This window comes from Sapajus apella, unplaced genomic scaffold, assembly GCF_009761245.1.
Source record: "Sapajus apella isolate SASKATOON/1434 unplaced genomic scaffold, GSC_monkey_1.0 scaffold42, whole genome shotgun sequence".
NCBI classification, from domain to species: domain Eukaryota; kingdom Metazoa; phylum Chordata; class Mammalia; order Primates; family Cebidae; genus Sapajus; species Sapajus apella.
The window spans coordinates 14,539,886-14,547,398 of NW_022436982.1; positions in this window are offsets into that span (position 1 = coordinate 14,539,886).

The following is a 7,513-nucleotide window of genomic DNA, read 5'->3' on the forward strand; positions in this document are numbered from 1 at the left end:
AAGAAAAAAAGAATGACACATTAGCAAATTCTGTCTTTTTTTTTTGAGATAGAGTCTTGCTCTGTCGCCAGACGCCAGGCTAGAGTGCAGTGGCGCAATCTCGGCTCACTGCAACCTCCGACTCCCGGGTTCAAGCAATTCTGCCTCAGCTTCCCGAGTAGCTGGGACTACAGGCATGTGCCACCACACCCAGCTAATTTTTGTATTTTTTTTTTTAGTAGAGAGGGGTTTTCACCATGTTGGCCAAGATGGTTTCGATCTCTTGACCTCATGATCCGCCCACCTTGGCCTCCCAAAGTGCTGGGATTACAGGTGTGAGCCGCCGCGCCTAGCCAGCAAATTCTGTCTTAGCTAACTTGAATGATATGTTAATTCTCAACTTAATGGTTTATTTACTACTGCCTTCATTAAGGATTATTAAAGTATGTTTTTTAGCTTGTCAAAGGGAAATTATATTTGTATTTAGTTACCAAGTTTAATTGCCATTTTTCATACTCTCTTGATGTACTAATAGCTCCTAATGGGGATCATTAGTTAAGAAATGAAAAAGAGAAAACAGGTTTCTGCAGAAATTCTAAGTCTGTTTCCACTACTCCCCTAACTTGCGAACTACAAGACGCTTAGTTGAAAGCATGAAGAGGATTCCTGGAGACAGGAATTGGGACTGGTGGTAGCTTCCCAATTATCTGATTACTTAAGACTTTATTCATAGCCAGAACATTTTTTTCCTCACTTATATGCCATCTAGAACATTATTTCATACCCAGCCTTCCCTGTTGTCTCCCTCCACTACCAAGTCTCCACTGCCAGTTGTTCTCTTTATCCAATTAAAGTGAAAAACAAAAGTGTTAGAATGATTTTTGCTGATATTTTGAGCTTGATGATTTTTTGTTGTTGTTGTTGTTGTTGCTCAGAGAGTCTTGCTGTGTCGCCCAGGCTGGAGTGCAGTAGTGCGATCTCAGCTCACTGCAACCTCTGCCTCCCCGCTTCAAGCTGTTCTCCTGCCTCAGCTTCTGGAGTCGTTGGGACTATAGGCGCATGCCACTATGCCTGGCTAATTTTTTGGTTTTTGTTTGTTTGTTTTGTTTTGTTCTGTTTTGTTTTTTGGTCTTTACTAAGGACAAAGACATTCTCTTTTTATTTATTATTATTTTTTTTTGAGATAGTGCAGTGGCACGAACTCGGCTCACTGCAACCTCCGCCTGCTGAGTTCAAGCGATTCTCCTGCCTCAGCCTCCCAAGTAGCTGGGACTACAGGTACACGCCACCACGCCCAGCTAATTTTTCTATTTGCAGTAGGGACAGGGTTTCACCATGTGAGCCAGGATGGTCTCCATCTCCTGATCTTGTGACCCACTCACCTCGGCCTCCCAAAGTGCTGGGATGACAGACATGAGCCACCGTGCCCTGCTGCATTTTTTAAAAATATGAATTCCAATGTGTTTTAGAAATTGAAATCATATAAAACCAAAGCCCCAGGCCAGGCAGTGGCTCACACCTGTAAACCCAGCATTTTGGGAGGCCAAGGCAGGAGGATCACCTGAGGTCAGGAGTTCAAGACCAACCTGGCCAACATGGTGAAACCTCGTCTCTACTAAAAATACAAAAATTAGCCGGCCATGATGGTGCCTGCCTGCAATCCCAACTATTTGGGAGGTTGCAGTGAGGCAAGATTGTGCTACTGCATTCCAGCCTGGGCAACCCGGTCTAAAAAAAAAAATTAGATACCCACACACATATATATGTGCATATATATGCCCACATACATATGTAGGTACATACATACACAAATATATGTGTGTGTATATATGCACACACACACATATGCACCAGAAGATAACTTTTTAAATTTGTGTGAATATTCATATGCATACACATATGTGTAGAAGAAATACCACAAAGGCTGATGAGGTCATAAATAGTTTGTTTTCTTTTTTTAATTTTTTTTTTTTTTTAGACGGAGTCTTGCTCTGTCACCAGGCTGGAGTGCAGTGGCCCAATCTCGGCTCACTGCAACCTCCGCCTCCTGGGTTCAAGGGATTCTTCCACCTCAGCCTCCCGAGTAGCTGGGACCACAGGCACGAGCCACCATGCCAGGCTATTTTTGTATTTTTAGTAGAGACAGGGTTTCACCATGTTGGCCAGGATAGTCTCAATCTCTTGACCTCGTGATCCACCTACCTCGGCCTCCCAAAGTGCTGGGATTACAGGCGTGGGCCACCACGCCCGGCTATAGAGAGTTTGTTTTCTTCAATTTGCTTAACTGTATATCCAGTGAACACATATTACAATTATCTAATAAATGCTATAAAATGTTTAATGAAGAGTAGGTTTTGGAATAAGTTAAAAATTAAGATAGCCTATCAGAAGTAGACTCTGAAGGACACAAAAGCAAACCAAGAACAACTGGGTTTCCATTGGTAATGGAGGTTGCTCTTTTTAAAAGAATAGAAAATGATTCCCTGTAGATCTGGAACTTACTCTGTAAACCTAAGGATGTGTTTCTGTGACTGTCATCTCTTTATTCTAATGCCAAGTGGAAAGAGAACAAAGTAATGAGAGGAAACTGATAAAAACCTTTAACTGATCAAGGTGGGGAACTAGGAAAACTAAAACTAAATAAACTCTTGAAGTAACTTTGTGTAGCAAGAGAATAGTCTGAACTTAATAATGATGGAGAAAAACCTTATAGAGCGCATGCTACCAGAAGAATTTTGAGACTACCTTGGCATGAAGTGTGGGGACTATTAAGAATTATATGGATGGGTGCAGTGGCTCACACCTATAATCCCAGCACTTTTGGAGGCCAAGGCGGGCAGCTCATGAGGTCAGGAGATTGAGACCATCCTGGCTAACTCAGTGAAACTCTGTTTCTACTAAAAATACAAAAAATTAGCTAGGCATGGTAGCATGCTCCTATAGTCCCAGCTACTTGGGAGGCTGAGGCAGGAGAATTGCTTGAACCCAGGAGGTGGAGGTTGCAGTGAGCCGAGATGGCACCACTGCTTTCCAGCCCAGGTGACAGATGGAGACTCCATCTCAAAAAAAAAAAAAAAAAAAAGAATTATATTCAGGGTCAATTAGAAAGAAGTCAGTCAGGTGTAGTGGCTCATGAGCTTGTAATCCCAGCACTTTGGGAGGCTGAGAGGGGAGTATTATTTGAGCCTGGCAGCTCAAGACGAGCCTGGCCAACATTGGAAGACCCCATCTCTACAAAAAAAATAAAAAATTATCCAAGCGTGGTAGCATGTGCTCATGCTCCAAGCTACTCAGGATGCTGAGGCAGGAGGATTGCTTAAGCCTAGGAGGTTGAGGCTGCAGTGAGCTACAATCGCACCACTGCACTCCAGCCTGGGCAACAGACTGAGACCCTGTCTCAAAAAAGCCTTTCTATTCTGTTTGTGCAGATAACTAAAATATGTATATTTTGAAATATGGAAAACATTTTTGAGACCAATTGTTGCTCTGTCACCCAGGTTGGAGTGCCATGGCGCGATCTTGGCTCACTACAACCTCCACCTCCTGGGTTCCAGCAATTCTCCTGCCTCAGCCTCCTGAGTAGCTGGGATTACAGGCATGCGCCATCACACCTGGCTGATTTTTTTATTTTTGTAGAGACAGGATTTCACCATGTTGGCCAGGCTGATCTTGAGCTTCTGACCTCAAGTGATCTGCCAGCCTCGGCCTCCCAATGTGCTGCGATTATGGGCATGAGCCACCGTACCCAACTGGAATACGTATTTTTAGTCTATGAGTATGTTTCCAGTAAAATCTTGCCTGATCTAAGTGTCATCTAAACGTGTTTAGCAATAACCCTATATATATTTTCATATCAGAAAGAAGAGGAAGATGAAAATGTCTTAATCTATCTCTTGTTTAACCATTCCTACTCCTGTCTGGACCACATAGCCCTACTCAACACCAAATACAGTTTTTAGCTATGAAACGGAAAGAAAGAAATAATTAGCAGAATGCTGAACTTGAAAACTAAAGCTATAATAGGAACATCAAGCTAGCAAAACTGTGATTAGTGGGTAAGTGGCTTTTGCAAGGCTGGGCTATTAGTGTCAGATTTTTCGGAATAGTTTTTGCAGCATACACATAATTCTTTGTTTAATACAAGTGAAGGCTTCTTCCACATAAGCATACAATCATTTCTGTCTACAGATAATATAACTAAAAGTTAATTATCAGGAACTCCTCAATATAACAATTTAAACAAATGTAAGGTATACTAATTTATTTGCTTAACATTGTTTATTAAGTACCTATACTGTCTGATTTAATCCATAACATACTATGTAGTCAGGCATCAGGGTTGGCTGCCAGATAGGAACCTTTGACCAAATGAGGGATGAAGTTACTTCATCTCTCATCCAGCTTTGGCAGTCACGTAGGTGACTATTTACATCTTTTTTTTTTTCCAAGACGGAGTCTTGCTCTGTCACCCAGGCTGGAGAGCAGTGGTGCAATCTCAGCTCACTGCAACCTCTGCCTCCCAGATTCAAGCAATTCTCCTGCCTCAGCCTCCCGAGTAACTAGGATTACAGTTGCCCACCACCACACCTGGCTAATTTTTGTTATTTTTAGTAGAGTGGAGTTTCACCATGTTGGCCAGGCTGGTCTTGAACTCCTGACCTCGTGATCCGCCTGCCTCAACCTCCTGAAGTGCTGAGATTACAGGCCTGAGCCACAGTGTCCAGCCTGACTATTTACATTTTTAACCCTCTTTAGAAAAGTATACAGAAGCTCTGCTTCGGGAGAAACTAGACAGCTTTTGATTTAAAAAAAAAAAAAAAAAGCTGCCAGGGGCAGTGGCTCACGCCTGTAATCCCAGCACGTTGGGAGGCTGAGGTGGGCAGATTACCTGAGGGTGGAAGTTCAAGACCAGCCTCACCAGCATGGAGAAACCTCATCTTTACTAAAAATACAAAATTAGCTGGGCGTGGTGGCACATGCCTATAATCCCAGCTACTCAGGAGGCTGAGGCAGAAGAACCGCTTGAACCTGAGGGGCAGAGGTTGTGGTGAGCCAAGATTGCGCCATTGCACTCCAGCCTGGGCAAGAAGAGTGAAATTACATCTCAAAAAAAAGGAAAAGAAAAATATACAGAAGCTTTATTATTTGCAGCCAGTCTTCCTGTACTCTCTTTGTATTCTGAATTTTACTATGGACCTTTTCCATCTTAACAATGCGATTTGTGAACTTAGCTTTGGATTCTGATTTTAGTTTATTTGGTTCTACATATTTTGGATCCTATCTTTGGCATGTTTTAAAATTTTTGTTCCATCCTAGGCTTCTATCTAATTCAAATTCCTGAACTTGACACCCCCAAGCTCCACCCACAAACCTTTTAAACAGATGTTATTTCTTAAGCTCTAGAGACTAGAACTACAGGGGAAGTATTACCTCAGCTAGAAAAGCATCTTTCTTAGTCTCTCAATATGATCTCTTAGGTGAAGAGTCCTCACACAAAAACACAAATTTGTTAATCCAAAAGATATTATGCAAGAGTTATCTGTTTGTACAGGCTTTTCCCTGAAGAAGGCAAGAAGAACCTGCTAGACTAGTTGTCATTGCTGAACTAAGAAAAGACATTCCTGTGATACACACTTGAAATCCTCCTGTCTTTCATTGAATGCCCGTCTCCCCAGATACGGAAAATTGCCTGCACAGTTTTGTCGGGTTCATACTAGTTTAGTAGAGAGCACTAAGATTTTCCTGTATCTTAGTTCTATTCTGGTGTCTCACTGTTCACCTTTCCTGATTCTGTCACCACCCATTATGATCATGCCACTGCACTCATGCCACTGTACATGTTCATCTGTGGGCATATGAATGCACGAGGCACCTGACATACGCTTAATTAACATGAAGCTGTCTAAGTGCTATTATAAAACCTTATTGTGAATATATGAATTTGATGCCAACTTGTTTGAATTATAATGTCAACTTTTTTTTTTTTTTTGAGACAGAGTTTCACTCTTGTTACCCAGGCTGGAGTGCAATGGCGCGATCTCGGCTCACCGCAACCTCCGCCTCCTGGGTTCAGGCAATTCTTCTGCCTCAGCCTCCTGAGTAGCTGGGATTACAGGCGTGCGCCACCATGCCCAGCTAATTTTTTGTATTTTTAGTAGAGACGGGGTTTCACCATGTTGACCAGGATGGTCTCGATCCCTTGACCTCGTGATCCACCCGCCTCAGCCTCCCAAAGTGCTAGGATTACAAGCGTGAGCCACTGTGCCTGGCCATAATGTCAATTTTTTTTAAGACAAGAGTTTCACACTGGCTGCCCAGGCTAGAGTGGAATAGTGTGGTCTCAGCTCATTGTAACCTCTGCCTCCCAGGTTCAAGCAATTTTCCTGCCTCAGCCTCCCAAGTAGCTGAGATTACAGGCATGCACCACCACCTCTGGCTAATTTTGTATTTTTATTTTTTGAAATGCAGTCTTGCTCTGTCACCAGGCTACAGTGCAGTGGCGCAATCTCTGCTCACTGCATCCCCCGCCTCCTGGGTTCAAGCAATTCTCCTGCGTCAGCCTCCCTCCCTAGTAGCTGGGACTACAGGCACACGCTACCATGCCCAGCTAATTTTCATATTTTTAGTAGAGATGGGGTTTCACCATGTTGGCTAGGATGGTCTTGATCTTTTGACCTCATGATCTGCCCACCTTGGCCTCCCAAAGTGCTGGAATTACAGGCATGAGCCACCACACCCTGCCTAATGTTTAGTAGAGACAGGGATTTTACCATGTTGGCCAGACTGGTCTTGAACTCCTGACCTCAGGTGATTCACCCACCTCAGCCTCCCAAAATGCTGGGATTACAGGCGTGAGCCACTGCGCATGCCTAATGTCAAATTATTAACACTGATATCATGGGCTCCGAGCTGTTTGGGTTACTTAATATCTGACTATTTGAGAGTATCAATATAATGCTGTCTTTCTGGAAATGCAAACAGTTTGCTACAATTTGAGAAGATTTTTAACCCCAGACAGGTTTCCCACCAGCTTGCAACAGTGCCTGAAATTCCACAAGAAGTACTCATATCTTTTTGTCTTAAAAGGAACGCAAGCTAGCTATTAAAATATATTCGTGTATGTGTGTGTGTCCTTTAAAAGGTTAACAATAATTTTCTGGAGATAGCGGGATTACGAATGGTTATTTTCATATTCTTCGTACTTTTCCCTGTTTTAAAATTTTTCTGCAGGGAAGATATACATTTCTATTATCAGAAAAAAAATACTATAACAATTTTTATGAGGCCAAGTGTGGTGGCTCACACCTGTAATCCCAACACTTTGGGAGACTGATCACTTAAGGCCACAAGTTTGATACAAGCCTGGGCAACGTAGCATGACTCTGTCTCTACAAAATAAAAATTTAAAAAATGTTGTACACTCAAAGATAAGAAAAATCTAAAGCCATTATCAGATAGCAGCTTATTGAATGTATGTTTCTCAAACTTTTTATGTTAATGCTAGGTAGCTAAAACCCATACCCTTTCAGAAATA